Genomic DNA, 16,471 nt, shown 5'->3' with positions numbered 1-16,471 from the left:
CTTACTCCTGTGCACCAGACCCAAGGTTTGGGTAGCCAAATAGGAACATAGCGAGGTTCTTGCTCCCGGTGTGGCTGTGTCGTCCAAGCCACAATCTAGCCTGAATCAATGTGATCCGATGATTGAAAAGACTTGTATGCTACAGTGAGTTTTGCTTAGGATGCCTCTATTTCTGTGAGTGTCATTCACACACTTCTATACTATTTGGCACATTGTGTTGTAATGTTTTTATATTTTTAGTGCTGTAAAAGAATCGATGTAACAAAATACAGCAAGAGGATTTTCCTTTTTTCAGCAATACCACGATAATTAAGGAGGCGAGAGAAGAAACAAAAAAAGAGAAGATGGGTAAATAAAAGAAGAGAGGGAAGTGAATGAACGTGCACTGTGTAATGAGTGACTTAATTCTATTACTAGTAGTATTAATAATAGTTAATGAGCAATTGCTAGTGTAATTTTTTTTTTTTTAGTGTTCATAAAAGGTGATTGCTTGATAAGCCTGGGGAGTAAAATCTTTTCTCCATAGAACAGATACAGCATAAATAATGACACAGGAAGCCTCTCACACTGCCCTGCCAATGAGTCCAAATCCTGCTTTAAAGGGGCTACCTCAAGTTGTGATAGGGGAATGTAGTTTCCATGGCCCAGCCAATCTGTGGCCTCTTTGCAGAGACTGCCAGCTAGGATGCCAATTAGTGCCACCTGGGGCGGTGGTTTAATGATAGGGACACCTGTTCCCTAAGACGTGAACCGAGAGCCCTATTTGGCACGCTCTGCCAACGAGCCTCGTCAGCTACAAATTGATTTTCAATAAAAGCAAGCAGCTTTGTTTATAAACTACTATAGATAGACTGACGGCTTCATGATGAGAGCACAGAAGCAACAGTCATTACAGCAATATAAATGAGTTTGTTTATTCAGCAACAGCACATCTGCCAGGCTGTTGTGAAGTAATCTGCTGCTACAGCATACAATTAATTCATTCTCCGAGGCAAAAAAAGAGGTAATAATCCACATATATTTTTTTAAAAATCCACCAGATTTTCAGGGAAGCCCTATATGGAATATTTTGTGGGGAGATGCCTGGTCATTACTCTGCCAACAGGAGGACTATTGGTCCTTCTGTGTGTGACAGGGATATTGCCCTTTATGACAGTCCTGCCAGGTCATTAGTGTGTAGCCCACCTGGTGGGCGAATGCAGGGTGCATAGGGCATAAGACTATGAGAAATACTGAGTGTTTTGGTGTTACGTAGGGCTTGCTGGAAAATAACAATTCTGTTTCATGAACAATATTGGGGCTTTGAAATTTGTTTTCATTCCAATGTGGAACGAAAATGAGACCTTTCAAACTTTTTGTGAAAAACCACAAGCAAGAGACCCACTTCAGAATGGCCAATCACCTCATGGGTGGGGTACTCAGCTGGGATGGGGGAAACCCAGGTTCAAGGCCCTGCTCTGCCTGATTTTCAGCAACAACTTTAACCTAGGTCTCTCACGGCCTGGTGGGTGCCCTAAGCACCAGGCTAGTGGCTGTCGCACATGAACAATTCAATGTGTTTTGTGTAAAAAACAAACAAACAAACAAAAAAACACCTTGATCAGCTCTAGTACTATGTGGCTGGAAACACAGCTAGTGATAGACTCTACTTGGGAGTAATCAGTCTTAAGTAGAACTCTTACATGGGTGTGTTTATGCTGTCCCAGCCTGAAGCAGGAAATAAGAGCAGATCTAGAGTTCCAAAAAATCATCTAGTTGGGGGTTGCTTGGATACAGGGTTTTCATTTGGATCATTATACATATTGGAGCTATTTGTAACATTTAGATCCAGCTCTTGGACATTCTACAGTTTTTGGATGGGGGGGGGGGGGAAGGAATTTAGGAATATATGTAAATTTCCTGCATGTTGTATGATTCCTTCATGCAAGCTTCAAGAGACAGGTAAGCCACAATATTTTTGATGCAAGTGAGGCCTGGAAAACTTATTACAATACCACTGAACTGTCAAATGACTAAACAGAGGCTTGTCTGTCTTTTGACACGAAGGGCACATTCATGATCAAACACAATGGTAGCTGTGAAATACTATAGCTTGGCATACAGTCAATATTTCACAGCTTCCATACTGATGCTTATTTCAATGTCAGCAGAAGAACATATTAACGAGAGAAAGAAAAATTCAGACTGAGGGTCTCGATGGATGTAAGGTTAAGTGTGACTGTATGGCATCCTGCACAATTGAAGCTAATACCTTTTAAATGAGTGAAGAAAAATGAAAGAAAAGAGAATGCCACAGTCCTGGGACCAAAAAATGATTCCCCCAGCCTCACCTCACCCCTCCTCCAACCTCCAGTTTGTGAGTGGAAGTGACTGGCAGGCCCAGCTGATATTGCTGCTGCTTGTCTGGCCCCATCCAATGCTCCTGACAGATGTTTTAATCTACTGTTTGAAGAATGACTTCTGCACAGCTCTGCTGTTCAAACATCTGTTTCTGTTTAGATAGACAGAGTCATTTCAAACTGCACCGGCCATGCCACACACTGGGAATTGTTTAAACGGCAACCCAAGTTGCTTACATTACTCCATTACAGCAAGAGGAGGATTTACTGCAGCAAAGCTTGACATATTTTTAAGCCCTGTAAAATAGATCATTCATGAAAAGGGAACAGTTTAGCTTCCTAAATACATCCTTTTAAAAAAGGAGATATTTACAATTACAAACCTGTAAAGACATCTCTGGAAAGCAAGGCTTTCCTTTTCTATACTTGTTCAGGTTTCAGCTCTAGAAATTCTAGTTAAGCTTTGATTTCACTTGTATCCTTGATTTTTCCAATTTTCATGTATGGGTGTGTGTGTGTGTTTTAATATGCCACCTCTTGCCCTGCTGTTCTCAACACCTTATGATTACTATTACTCCAAACAGCATATGACACATTGCATGTCAGAAGATATTAACACAAGGTTTCCCAGTGGGAAGGAACATCAAGAATTCAAATTCAAAATGACAGTGCTATGAGCCCCACATGAAATCAACCAACACAGCCTAGTAGGAAGTAAAGAACTTTTATACCCTTAGTTGTTTGTACCTTCCATACACCCTCTGAAGTGAGAAAGGATACATTTACCTCTGCTCTCTCTTCCCCAGCTTGTCTGTTAATTCAAACCTTGGCTCACAAGGGGTATTTCCAAGCCGCATTCTGTGCAATACACATATAACAGGGTTTCATTTTCAACTGTCAAATAATTGATGTATAGGGCATGAAAGGATTACAGGGACTCCCGACCATCAAGTGGGAGCTCCCGTGATTCGGCCTATTGCTTGTGTTAATGTAACAGGTGTGGTGTGCTTTGTTACTGTGTTTGGCTTATTTCCAGTGGTGAAGAATCCCCTTGGGTTCTACTTTTAAAAATAGACGAAATTGGAGCACTGCCTACAAAGTGATAGAATGAGCACACTGTGAGTTTGACCCCCTCCAGTCCTAACAGGAATTAGCAGGATCAAACCACATGCTGCATGATCGTGCTATTTGTTTTCTTTACCATCCTTTCCCTCTCTGGGAGTTTTAATACTTTTCAGCACAGAAGTCTACGCAACAGTCATCCTTGTCAATGATTCATCCCCAATGGTGGGCTTCTTTAATTCGCACCTTTATCAGTAAAACATACTAAGACTTTTTCATCATTCCACAATGTTTATTTTCTTCATGGACAAAAGAACTGGAAAAAGTTCTGAAGGATTATAAAGCAGAGGCTATATAAATGAATATGAATACGTTCTCATACATACATCTCATTCTATGGCCCAGATTCATCAAGGTACTTAAGAATGTGCATAACTTTAGGCCTGGGAATAATCTAATTGAAGTCAATGGAACTACAGTACTCACATTCTTGAAGTTATGTGTATGCTTAAATACCTTGCTGAATCAAGACTGCTAGCAATTAGCCTGGAAACAGGGGCTAGCTCCAGCTGCATAGTGATAAACCAGTCTTTCAAATAGGTATCAAAAGCAATCAAAAGAAGCTAATGACATTTTCTGTGACCCACCTCTTGATCAACTTCCCCTCAGTTAAATAACTAAGGGGAACTGAGGAAACACTTTTAATTATAAACACATATTAGTTTCAGGTAAATATTGCTAGGAAAAGAAACAAGAAGCTAACATAAAATAAAGAGAAAAAAATCCGATGTTATATCAAGGATTAACAACACATGGTATAGAGGAAGTAACACATCCCACTACTGTGAAAAGACTCAAGGAACCATGGAGCCCCTCCTTAATAAGGTATTTGAACTAAGGAATCGATCCCTTTGGAGAGCATATGGAAATGGAATCTATCAAAAATGGGGATTAAGGAAGACACACATTTTGCCTTGATGAAACATGGCATGCACTTTGCTGAGACATGACAATGGATTTCTAATGAAATCATTACATAGCGGGTGAAACTTCTTCCTCAAGTCATTGTTCACATGGATCCCACTTCTGGTATGCACATGTCCTGTGCAGACAAGGTTGGATTTTTTTTGGCCAGCAGTGTCCTTTGGGGCCACACTTGCACCCTGTGTGTCTTCATTCCCCCCTCCACCACATACACACACAAGGGCATAAGCAGTGGAGTAGTTTCTAGTTTACTAGACCAAAAGGAACCAGTGTTATCATCTAATATTTCATCTTGTATAATACAAGCCATAGAACTTCCACAGGCATCCTTCAGTTCCTTCTAACCACCCATAGTTGCAAGACAGAATCCTTGGCAGCATCCACTTCTTTTGCACACTGTGTGACTTAAATCCCTTTAGTGTTCATGTAGTTAGTTAATTTAGTGTATTAGGCCTTGTCTACACTACACGGGAAATTCTATCTAAGCTGCGCAATTTAAGTTACGTGAATAGATCTACTTACTGCAGGGTCCACACTTTGCGATGTCGACAGGAGATGCTCTCCCGTTAACTCCCCCTACTCTTCTCAATCCAGTGGAGTGCAGGAGTCAACAGGAGAGCGAACTATGGTCGATTTAGCAGGTCTTCATTAGGCCCACTAAATCAACCACCAATTCACTGATCGCCGCTCGTCGATCCCCCGGTAAGTGTAGACAAGCCCTGAGTCCAGATAGTTTGCAGAGTGAGTGCAAAATGCTACCAAATCAGAATGGTGGTGTTTCACACACAGCCTGCACAGTTGTAAATGGTTACACAAGATGCAAGATAATGGAGAATCAACCCTTTGTGCAATTAGGAAGTGTGTGTCTGTTTTTTACTTTTTGGAAAGTGTACATTTGCACATGTATGGATTTACATGTGTGTGTTCATGCATGCAGTTTTGTGTATGTTTGCATATACATAGGCATATGCTGTATGTTTGTCCCCAAATTGTACAAAAAATATTCTCACAGCTATCAAACGCTATTAAGAGACATGTTCTTACAGTTTTGCACAAAATACAACAATTTTTACTCTGACCTTGAAATTGTCCAGAAGACTATTTCTTCTGAAGCATAACCATCATTTCAAAAAACTAGTTTGTTCTTTATTTGGTGAATTTATTTTTGGGGAAATTGCCAATTTTATATAGAGGGTGGAAAGAGGGCAGAATTTTTGTTCGTAACAAAAGGCAATATTTCAGCCTGGATACAATTAATGTATATTCAAAAAATGTCTTTGCTTTCAAGGAGGTTTATTCTATAAAAATACAGATAAGGAATTTTAGATTCTCTCTCTCTCTCTCTCACTCTCACACACACACACACACACACACACACACACACACACACACACACACACACACACACACACACACACACAATATATATTGCTTAGTGAAGAAGGGAATCTAAGAGAGCTAATTTTTACCAGCAGCCCTGAATTGTGATTTTATTTAACATTATTATGTAATTAGGAATGGTCTGTCTTAAAAATCACACAAGAAAACCATGACTGTTTACTGTAAGGTTGCGTAAGGCAACCCGGCTAACCTGTAAAAATGGGATCTATTCCATGGTTCAGGGTCAGTTGTCCAGGATAGAGATTTTCACATGGGTGTAACCAGTGTTGTCTGGAGTGGGGTGTTCTAGTGACCTTAGCCTGGGGTGCATAGCGCCTAAATACCTAAAGCAGTTAACTCTACTACACATGAGGATACTTATCTTTATCCTTGACTGAAGACATAGGAGAAGAGCTCCCTGTCATGGGAGAGCATGATAGGGCTGTCAGATGAGGGGTGCTTTAGCATCCTTGCTGTATATAGAAGAGGAAATGTTTGGACATGCTCCACATGTGCCTGCAAAAGTTAAAAAGGTGTGTATGTTGGGAGTGGGTGCATCTAAACCATTCAACCCCCAGTCCTACCTTGGGTCAGTTATCCATTCTACCCACATAAATACCACTGATTATATATAACAAAGATAAATGCTACATTGCAGTGCTGTGTTTATTAAATCGCTGCATTTGTAGGGAATTCCTTGGCATTGTTTGTCTGTGATATAAATATTTTAAGTCTCTGTCAGTAACTGAAGCTTGTGTGTGTATATTACACAGCATACTCCCTCATCCGGTTAAGAGAAGCAACAGATGCAAATTGTCTAAACAAACATTTTGTTTCTTCTCCCAGCTGGTTTGATCATCATCACTACTTCTATCCCAGCCTCCTTTAGTAATTTTTGTTGAGCACATCGTTATTACAGGTGAAGACATTAGCTATGGTCTTCCCCAGTACTAAGAGAACCTTTCACAAATTCAGCCAACAGTTCCATCCAGTCAAAACCAATGGGTACTCTTATTAAGTCCCCCTTCCTTGAAATTAATCCTAGCTATTCATAAGAACATAAGAACAGCCATACTGGGTCAGACCAATGATCTATCTAGCCCAGTATCCTGTCTTCCGACAGTGGCCAATGCCAGATGCTTCAGAGGGAATGAACAAAACAGGTAATCATCAAGTGATCCATCCCCTGTCCCCCATTCTCAGCTTCTGGAAAACAGAGGCTAGGGACACTTCAGAGCATGGTTTTGCATCCCTGCCCATCCTGGCTAATAGCCCTTAATGGACCTATCCTCCATTAAGTATTCTAGTTCTTGAAACCTGTTATATTCCTGACCTTCACAACATTCTCTGGCAAAGAGTTCCACAGATTATCTGTGTGTTGTATGAAGAAATACTTCCTTTTGTTTGTTTCAAACCTGCTGCCTATTAATTTCATTGGGTGATCCCTAGTTCTTGTGTTATGAGAAGAAGTAAATAACACTTCCTTATTTACTTTTTCCATACCAGTCATGATTTTATAGACCTCTATCATATTCCCCCTTAGTTGTCTTTTTTCCAAGCTGAAAAGTCCCAGTCTTATTAATCTCTCCCATGGGCGGCGGGTATAATAGGCCAGGGTAGGCTCTGCCTCCCCCAGCGTTACTGCGGCCACCGGATGCCCGGTTGCGGGATTTAGCAGTGAAGTTTTTGCTTTATTATGACCCATGCAGGTTCCAGGGCAGCCGAAGAGGCACATAGCACCTCCTCAGCCACCCCGGAACCTTTGTGGGGCATATCAAAAGCGTCTTCTAACAGACACTTTTCCCCTGGGCGGGTTTAGTCCAGGGACGGGAGGCACAGCGCAGCTTTGGCGGGGGGGAGGCTCGAGGCTTCGGCCAGCCTGGGCTCCTCCTGGTGCGGGGGGGGAGAAGGCTCGGGGCTTCCGCAACCGGGGGTGGCTCTCCAGGTGGGGTGGGCTTGTGGCTTCGGCCGTGGGGGGAGGTTGGGGGTCTTGGGGCTCTGGCAATGGAGAGGGTGTGGGCAGAAGGGGTGGAGCCAGGGCTAGCCTCCCCAAAGGGGGGCTCCACCCACTACCCATGATTTCTCCTCATACAGAAGCTGTTCCATACTCATAATCATTTTTGTTGCCTGTTTCTGTACCTTTTCCAGTTCCAATATATCTTTTCTGAGATGGGGCAACCAGATCTGCATGCAGTATTCAAGATGTGGGCGTACCATGGATTTATATAGAAGCAATATGATATTTTCTGTCTTATTATTTATCCCTTTCTGAATGATTCCCAACATTCTGTTAGCTTTTTTGACTGCTGCTGCACATTGAGTGGATGTTTTCAGAGAACTATCCACAATGACTCCAAGATCTCTTTCTTGAGTGGTAACAGCTAATTTAGACCCCATCATTGTATATGTATAGTTGGGGTTATGTTTTCCAATGTGCATTACTTTGAATTTATCAACATTGAGTTTCATCTGCCATTTTGTTGCCCAGTCACCCAGTTTCTTGAGATCCCTTTGTAACTCTTCAGAGTCTGCTTTGGACTTAACCACCTTGAGTAGTTTTGTATCATCTGAGAAATTTGCCACCATTTACCCCTTTTTTCCAGATCATTTATGAATATGTTGAATAGGACTGGTCCCAGGTCAGACCCCTAGGGGACATCACTATTTACCCCTCTCCATTCTGAAAACTGATCATTTATTCCTATCCTTTGTTTCCTATCTTTTAAACAGTTACTAATCCATGAGAGGACCTTCCCTCTGATCCCATGACAGCTTATTTTGCTTAAGAGCCTTTGGTGAGGGACCTTGTTAAAGGCTTTCTGAAAACCTAAATACACTATATCCACTGGATCACCCTTGTCCACATACTTGTTAACCCCCTCGAAGAATTCTAGTAGATTGGTGAGGCATGATTTCCCTTTACAAAAAACATGTTGACTTTTCCCCAACAAATTATGTTCATCTGTGTGTCTGATAATTCTATTTTTTACTATAGTTTCAATCAGTTTGCCGGGTACTGATGGTAGGTTTACCAGTCTGTAATTGCCAGGATTGCCTTTGGAGCCTTTTTTAAAAATTGGTGTCACATTAGCTATCCTCCTCTCCAAAAGAAACTAGGCTACCAGCATATTTGATAAATATAAAGTGTGACAATTTTTAATTATGATGTTCCATTTATAAATAGTTTATAAAGTGTTATTAAATTATTAATAATGCTTTAATAAATGGTTTATCAATCATTATAGAATCCAACATGTTAACAGGTTGCTCAAAACCATGGCTTATAACCATCTACTGTGCCTTCTACTGATGTACTTGCATCCCTATTACTCATATCTGTAACATGCTGATAATATCTATTAATAATTAGGAACGTTTTATAAATGGAACAATAAGTGTGATCACAATAATAATACTTCACACATTTAAGGTTTCAGAATGAAACGAAATGAGGATCATCCACATCTATGCTTCCATGCCCAGCCACAAAAATAATGAAGTGGAATAATTCTATCATGAAGTAGGCACTTTGCTTGCGGAAGGCCATCTACGCTACACCATCATAATGGGTGACTTAAGTACAAAGATAAAAAGATGACTGAGAGATGAGAGAACAATTGGCAAGTTTGGCATAGGGGAACAAAATTACAGTGGAGAGAGAACAACAGATGCAAGCACGGAACATCATGTCCCAAAAATGGAACAGCAGGAAGTGGACTTGGAGAAATCCAAATATCAGAACAAAGAATGAGATTGATTTCATTCTCAACACCAGAACTGATACCTTTGTGGTTGCCTCTGTTCTCAGCAAATTTTGAACAAGAAGTGATCAGCATCTGGTGTGAGGCAAGATTCTCTTGGATATTATGATACAAAGATTGAAATTAATCAGGAGTCAAATAGTTGTGATTGACACTGAAGAGCTCTCTTGCGCATTGACAGTTCTGGTTAGCTCTGGAAAACAGATATTGAGACAATAGCAGAGGAAGCGAGCAAAAATCTGGATCATTTATACACAAGACTGAATGAAATGGTACCAAGTTGCATGCAGAAACTATCAAGATACAAGAAAAATGTTTTTGTTTCAAAAATATTTGATGGAACAAAAATGTTAATGGATCAGTGAAGGGAAATGAAAAGAGACTGTACATCAAAAGATGGTTTGGAGTCTGTGATGTGGGGAGGAAGGCTATTGAAACATATCAAGGATGACAACACCACATCTGTCATTCAGCAAGTCCTGGAGAATAACAAGGAACTGAAAAGGGCAGAGCAGAAATTGGTTCTAGGCAGAAATCAAGTGCCCTGCATGAAAACTGAGGGCAGATTGGTACATGAACCTTTTAAAATATTGGATCATATAAAGATGTTCTATCAGGATCTATGCAGAACAGAACTTAAACAAACAATTTCAGTCCCCTTCCCAGGTGGCACTGATAAAGAGCTTGGTGAAATGCTGGATATTCTACCAGAAGCAGCTGATGACTCCATGAAAAAGGGCAAATACCCAGGGCCACATAGAACCACAGTTGGAATGCTGACTGCTGGATGATCAGCATTGGTGCCAGAACTGATCAAATTTTTCACTAAATGTCCGAAAAGCAATGAAGTCTCAGCAGTATGGAAGACATCAACTATGCTGTTGCTTTTCAAAGAAAGTACTTAAAGTCTGTTTTGTCTCCTATCATCCAATCAGTCTACTGTCATGAGCATATAGGCTGCTCATGAAGGTCATTACTAACAAACTAACTGTACTACTGGATGCAAACCAGCCAAGAGAACAAGCTGGCTTCAGACAGGGCTATTCCACCATGAATTCCATTCTCACGGTGCAAGAAGTTGTGCAGAAGTGTCAAGAATACATTTGCCCCCCATACTTTACCTCTGTGAAGTATGAGAGCCTTCAATAATATGTATTTCAAGCATGCCTGCTGTTTACATCAAGTTGCTTAGCAGCGGCGACTCCAGGCACCAGCGTTCCAAGCGTGTGCCTGGGGCGGCAAGCCACGGGGGTTGGCCTGCCGGTCCCTGCAAGGGCGGCAGTCAGGGAGCCTTCAGCGGCATGCCTGCGGGAGGTCTGCCGGTCCCGCGGATTCGGTGGCGGGTATGCCGAAGGCGCGGGACCAGCGGACCTCCTGCAGGCATGCCACCGAATCCGCAGGACCGGGGACCTCCCGCAGGCAAGCCACCGAAGGCAGCCTGCCTACCGTGCTTGGGGCGGCAAAAAAGCTAGAGCCGCCCCTGTTGCTTAGGAACATTCTTTAAAATATGAAAGCCTTGCCCGAAGTCCATTCAAAGGGAGGTAAGGTCCAGATCAGAAGAGGAGTATGGCAGGGCACAATTAGAATAACTGAAATTGCTTATGGCTGTACTAGAAGTAGTCTTCAAAGAGCTTGACTCCTCAGACAAGGATGTAAACATTAATGGATTATGGCTGAACCATCTGTGATTTGCAGATGATAGCATAGAGAGCAAGCAGGAAGAGAGATTTGTGCCTGAATCACAAGACGACAGAGATCATTTCAAATGTACATGGTGCACAGGCACTCAATAGCCAAATGCAAGGTGATAAAGTCAAGGAAATGGAAGACTAGGTCTCTCTAAGTTAAATTGATCACAGAGACTGAACGAGATGGTAAAATAGAAAGAAGACTTAGTTCAGGCTGAGTGGCATTCAGCAGCCTAAAACAGTTTTTTACAGGAAGGATGCCCCTTGGCTGAAGCAGAAGTTGTACAGCACATGCATTCTGCCTGATGTCACCTACGGTGCTGAAACTTGGACACTGAAAAAGAAAATGGAAAAGCCCTTAAAGACAAACTTAAGAGGAGGGGAGAAGGCAATGTTGGAGATCACATTGAAGGACTGGAAAACAAATGTGGGTTTAGCAATAAACAAAGATATATGATGTCTTTATTTATTAAAAGGAAAGAAAGTGACAATTTGCTGGCCACATTGTGATATAGGCAGACAAAGCATGGTCCAAGAATGTTTTAGAATGGTGTCCTGTGGATTGCAAATGAAGCAGAGAGTGGCCAGGAATTTGATGCAGAGATGAGCTGACAAAGTAGGAAGGAGTTGCTTGGAGGGGAATGATGCAGGATCAAAGAAAGTGATTCTTAAAAGGGGAGGTTATTGTCTAACAGTGAACTGCAAATGCCTGATTAAAAAAGAAGATGCACTTGTATCCTTTGTTCTTTACATGTACATTTTCATACAAAGACTGTAGCACTTTAAACTTGAGTTTTTATAACTGTAAAGTAATTGGCTGGAAGAATAGTTTTTCAAGTGAGAGAATCCCAATTTAGCTTATTTGTACATCCTCTATACCTTGGACTATCTCATTTTTATGTAGGTCTGATAGACCAGTATAAGAGATGAAATATAAGCCTTCTCACACCCATCATTAATTCCAGTTTCTGAATTTTAAGAAGGGATCAATTCTTGAATCAAATTCAGGATAACAACGGAACACAACTCTTCTTTTTCCAGTTTCTAAATAATTTCCCTAGTTCCCCTGTATAGCTCTTGCAGACTCAATCTAAGTAGAATCCTCCAAACCGCTCATGCCTGCAGTGATGAATCTGAAAGCAGGAGATTTCCTGTAAAGCTCATCCATGCAACCAGCTTTTCTTCCTCTGGAGTTTTCTGCTGCATTGTTCCAGAGGCATGGCCTCTACCAGTGTTTTCAGAGGGCCAGTGTGGCTGGAGGAGGCTAGCAGATGTGCCCCAGAAACATGAAATTAAGTAAGCCATGGGTGTTTCATAACATCTCAGTACATATGAAGGAATCTCAACTCTGATTGGCTGCTGAAGAAGTCCCCTCAAAGTTGTGATTAAGAGTAGGGGGCGGGGAGCACTGTAACAGTGGCTGCCTGAGCTGGGGCCAGGATTGAGAGGCCTTTAGAAAGGCAAAAATGGACAATGTGCCTGGAGGGAAAAAATGATGAGGGACTGAGCAGGTGTGGGAAGTCCTATGGGTAATTAAGAGAGCAGGAGGAGTGGTGGTACTCAAGGGAATGCCTGAGATAGCTGAAGAGATTCAGATCTCAGGCAGCCATTACAGAAACTGGGCCAGTGGCTGCTGTTCATCTGGCAGTAAAACTAAGGCATGGAGGGCAATGGGAAATCCTGGAGGAGTATAGCCACTGGTGAGGATGGAAAGGGCCGAGGTAGGTCAGAGAAATGTCACAAGGAGACAACAATGCTTGGAGTTGGAATAGTCACAGGGACAGAAATGATTACTGGGACCGGAATGGCTGCCATTGAGAAAGCAGCAGTGGAAGCAGCACTCCTGATACTTGTTGATACCAGAAGGGTGCAGCAACAGACCTGAGTGGTGCATTAATCCAGAGGAGCAGAGACTAATTGAAACACTCTGAGCTAAGGAACCAGAGGGGATGACCATGGCACTTGATGACAGCAATAAAAGGAAAGGTGGGCAGACAGAGATATCAAAGAGCCAGCAGTTTGGCATTGCGGGGTCTCTGCCTGAAGCTCAGAAAAAGGCTCTGTTTTAAAGATAAAGAAAGAAGAGAAGATGATACTGGGAGCTGGGGTGGAATTCTGTGGTGGAGGATGAACCAAGATCTGGACTTAGGAGAAGGCCCTGGAGAAGGCAGTAGAGAGCTGGAGAGGATGTCCAGTTTCTATTGCTCCGAAGGTAGAGATTTTGCACAAGCACTTGCTTTTGCTTCTTAGGCCCCCTCCTCCCCACTTTCTTGCTTCCTTCACTTAGGTTGAGGGTATCTTCCACATACCCAGTGAATCATGAAGAGGCTGATGGAGCTATATTGCCTGGGTTTACTGGGAGAAGAAAAATGACTCCTTGGTAAAAAGGGCATTGGTGCATAGGTTAAAGGATAATGAAGCTCTGGGGCTTAGACACCGAGAAGTGTTCTCTGTTACCCCTTCTGTTCACTTATTTGCAAAGGTTATAACAGTTCCCAAAAACTCAGTGGGGACAACAGTAGTCACTGTCTCATCCACCACAAGTCTCATCACATCAGCTATTACCGAGGATGACCAAAAAGGGTCATACCTGTGAAATAACGAAGAGGGGCTGGAATACTGTGTGTGAGGGGCTGCTCCCAGATGTCTCTGGGTCATCCTATCCCTTTCCCTCAACTAACCCCCCCATATCAAGATATTGAAACTGGGGAATGTAGAGGCACAGAAGCAAGTCCTGTATGGATCTAGCTCCATCAGAGATAGGATGGTGGTCTCCACTGGGAAAAGAGAGGGAACGTGGTGGCAAAGAGAAAGTGGAGAAAAAGCAGAAAAGCCTCTAGATTAGCTAATGATAATGTATAAATGTAGACAGGCTTGGGGAACATGAAGGGAGAGGGTCAGGGTGCTTCCATGCACATATTCTACCAGCAGGTGAGGGAAGGTCAGGTTTGAGGTAAAGGTGAACTGGAATTTGGGGACAGTTTAACAAACCAGGCTGCCCTCACTACAACTGACACTGTGGAACATTGTTTCATGGAATGTCCTTGGTGAAAGGAAGTCAGGGAAGGGCTTGTTAAGATAATGGCCCTTTCTATTTTGTTGGGGGAAAACAGGGCCCAAATTCCTCTGATGCGAGAATTAAGGAGTGGGAAGGGGATGCTTTATTCCTGATTAACACTTCTTTCCCATTCTTATGGAAGGCAAGATGCAAGGTGTCTCTAGGTACACATATTCTCACTTGTACTAGTCCTTAGGATGTAGCTCATTGCACTCAGGATGAGGTCCCCATAGGACGCTAAGGGATGGACAGTGGGACTTGCCAGGTGTATTTTGTAGCTGGCGAGATGTACAAACCCTATGGGGAATGTATGAACCTGCTCCCATTGAACAAAATGGAAGGTTTCCCATTGACTTCAGTGGAAGTAGGGTTTGGCCCTGTATAAAGTGGGAAGACAGTGTGTTCTACTCAGTGCATATGGTGCTGGACATGAAGCCAGCTGACCTGGATTCTAGTCCCAGTTTAGCCACTGCTCTGTAGTGTGATCTTGGATGAGACATTTCACCTTTCTGGGCCTCTGTTTCTCCTCCAACTCAGGGTCTGTATAATCTATTTAATTTAAATTCTCCAGGGCAGGGACTGTCACACTGTGTTTGTACAGCACAACAAGGCAATGATCTCAACCGAGGCCTCTAGACATTATTGTAAGACAAAGGCTTTTTTAATAGTTGAGCACTTTGGATAAGTTATACTGTTTACCATCACAACCTAAACTGTAAGTTAACACAATTTGTATAAGACTTACAAAATTTTTAACTTGATTGGTTGTACTGAGTCAGCCACCATTCCTTCACCCATAAATTTCACCTCTCTAAAATCCTCCTTCTTCATCTGCATTACAGGTTCATTCAAAATTTTTAAAATATAACTTGTATGCAAAAAATTAAAAAGCAAAATTATCATGTGCACATACCCACATATGAAGCTGCACTAGTTGGCATAGAGAAATAATCTGCCTCTAGTCTCTGTGCAGAAGCAATACCAGTATTTTACAGAGAGATCTTAGTTTCTACAAACAACATGTCTCTAGCAATAGTTCTACTCAATATTCCATCTCCCTTGCATGGTTCTCCTGGAATAGCTAAATAGAAGGCTGAGTTTTTCACTGTAGGAAAGTGTATTTCATGCACCTTCACAGTTTTTTTTTCAGAAAGGTTTAACGTCAGGGTTATCTGCTCCAATATGGCAAGAAATGTACATTTTGCTTTGTATTTTATAGGTATCTAGTGTTGTCACAAGAAGGTTTATTAACAGGCAGAACATAACCTTACAAATTTTGCAGTCATATAAATTGACACAGGATTGTAACAGATGGGGTCTGTTTGGATTTGGTTTTTTTAACAGCTCTGAGGAAGGTTCTCAGCTAAACTGTATTAGACTATCCATCAGCTCAAGGACTGAAAAGAGAAAAAAAATTCCATTCATTTACAGCTAGAGCCATCCAAGTTAAAGCCCCTCTCACTTAACAGCAGCAAGTGGCAAACTTAAGGAAGCAATGGGTCATGGGAAAGGTCCTATTAGATCAGTGGGAGCACACACTAAACAAATACAGCCACATGCACATGCACACATTTAAATACTGCCCAAGGGAATATGTGGACATATGTTCAGTGTGGCTGAGAGAAGCAGGCTTTAGGCCTTGAGAAAGCTGTGTTTAAAAAAAAAAAAATTCCATCAATCAGTCCCTGGTCCTGTGAAGTATGAAGATGAAAACTGCAAAGGAAACATGTGCTCAGCTCTCTTCACCAGCTGCCCCATTAAGCAGCACTGCCCTAGAGACACTATGATTTCAATTCCAGGCCACTTAGGCCAGGAGCAGAAAGAAAGAAAGAAAAAAGAGGCTAATATCACTTAGCTTTTCTCTGACCCATTCCCTGCCAATGCTAAGGCAATTTGCTTTACATTAGCCTCACTCTTTTCCAGGGAGCTTGCTGGGTTTATATGATAATGGTGATGCTGCTAACACTGCAAAGCAAAAAAAAAAAAAGAAAAACTCAAACATGAGAATCTCATAGTGCCGACCCAGCTGGTGCCAACTAGGACTCACCATGTGAGGTGATTGTGTCACTTGGGCATTGCCCCTCTTATGAAAATAAGGTAAAATCAAAGTAAAATAAATGTCTTTATCTCTCTATCTATGCCACTTGCAGCAGTCAATTTAACAGCATAGTGCTCTTCCCTGTTGCAGATCACAGCGCC

This window comes from Emys orbicularis, chromosome 3, assembly GCF_028017835.1.
Source record: "Emys orbicularis isolate rEmyOrb1 chromosome 3, rEmyOrb1.hap1, whole genome shotgun sequence".
Taxonomy (NCBI): domain Eukaryota; kingdom Metazoa; phylum Chordata; order Testudines; family Emydidae; genus Emys; species Emys orbicularis.
The sequence above is the reverse complement of the archived record's forward strand: the minus strand, read 5'-3'. Positions refer to the sequence as shown.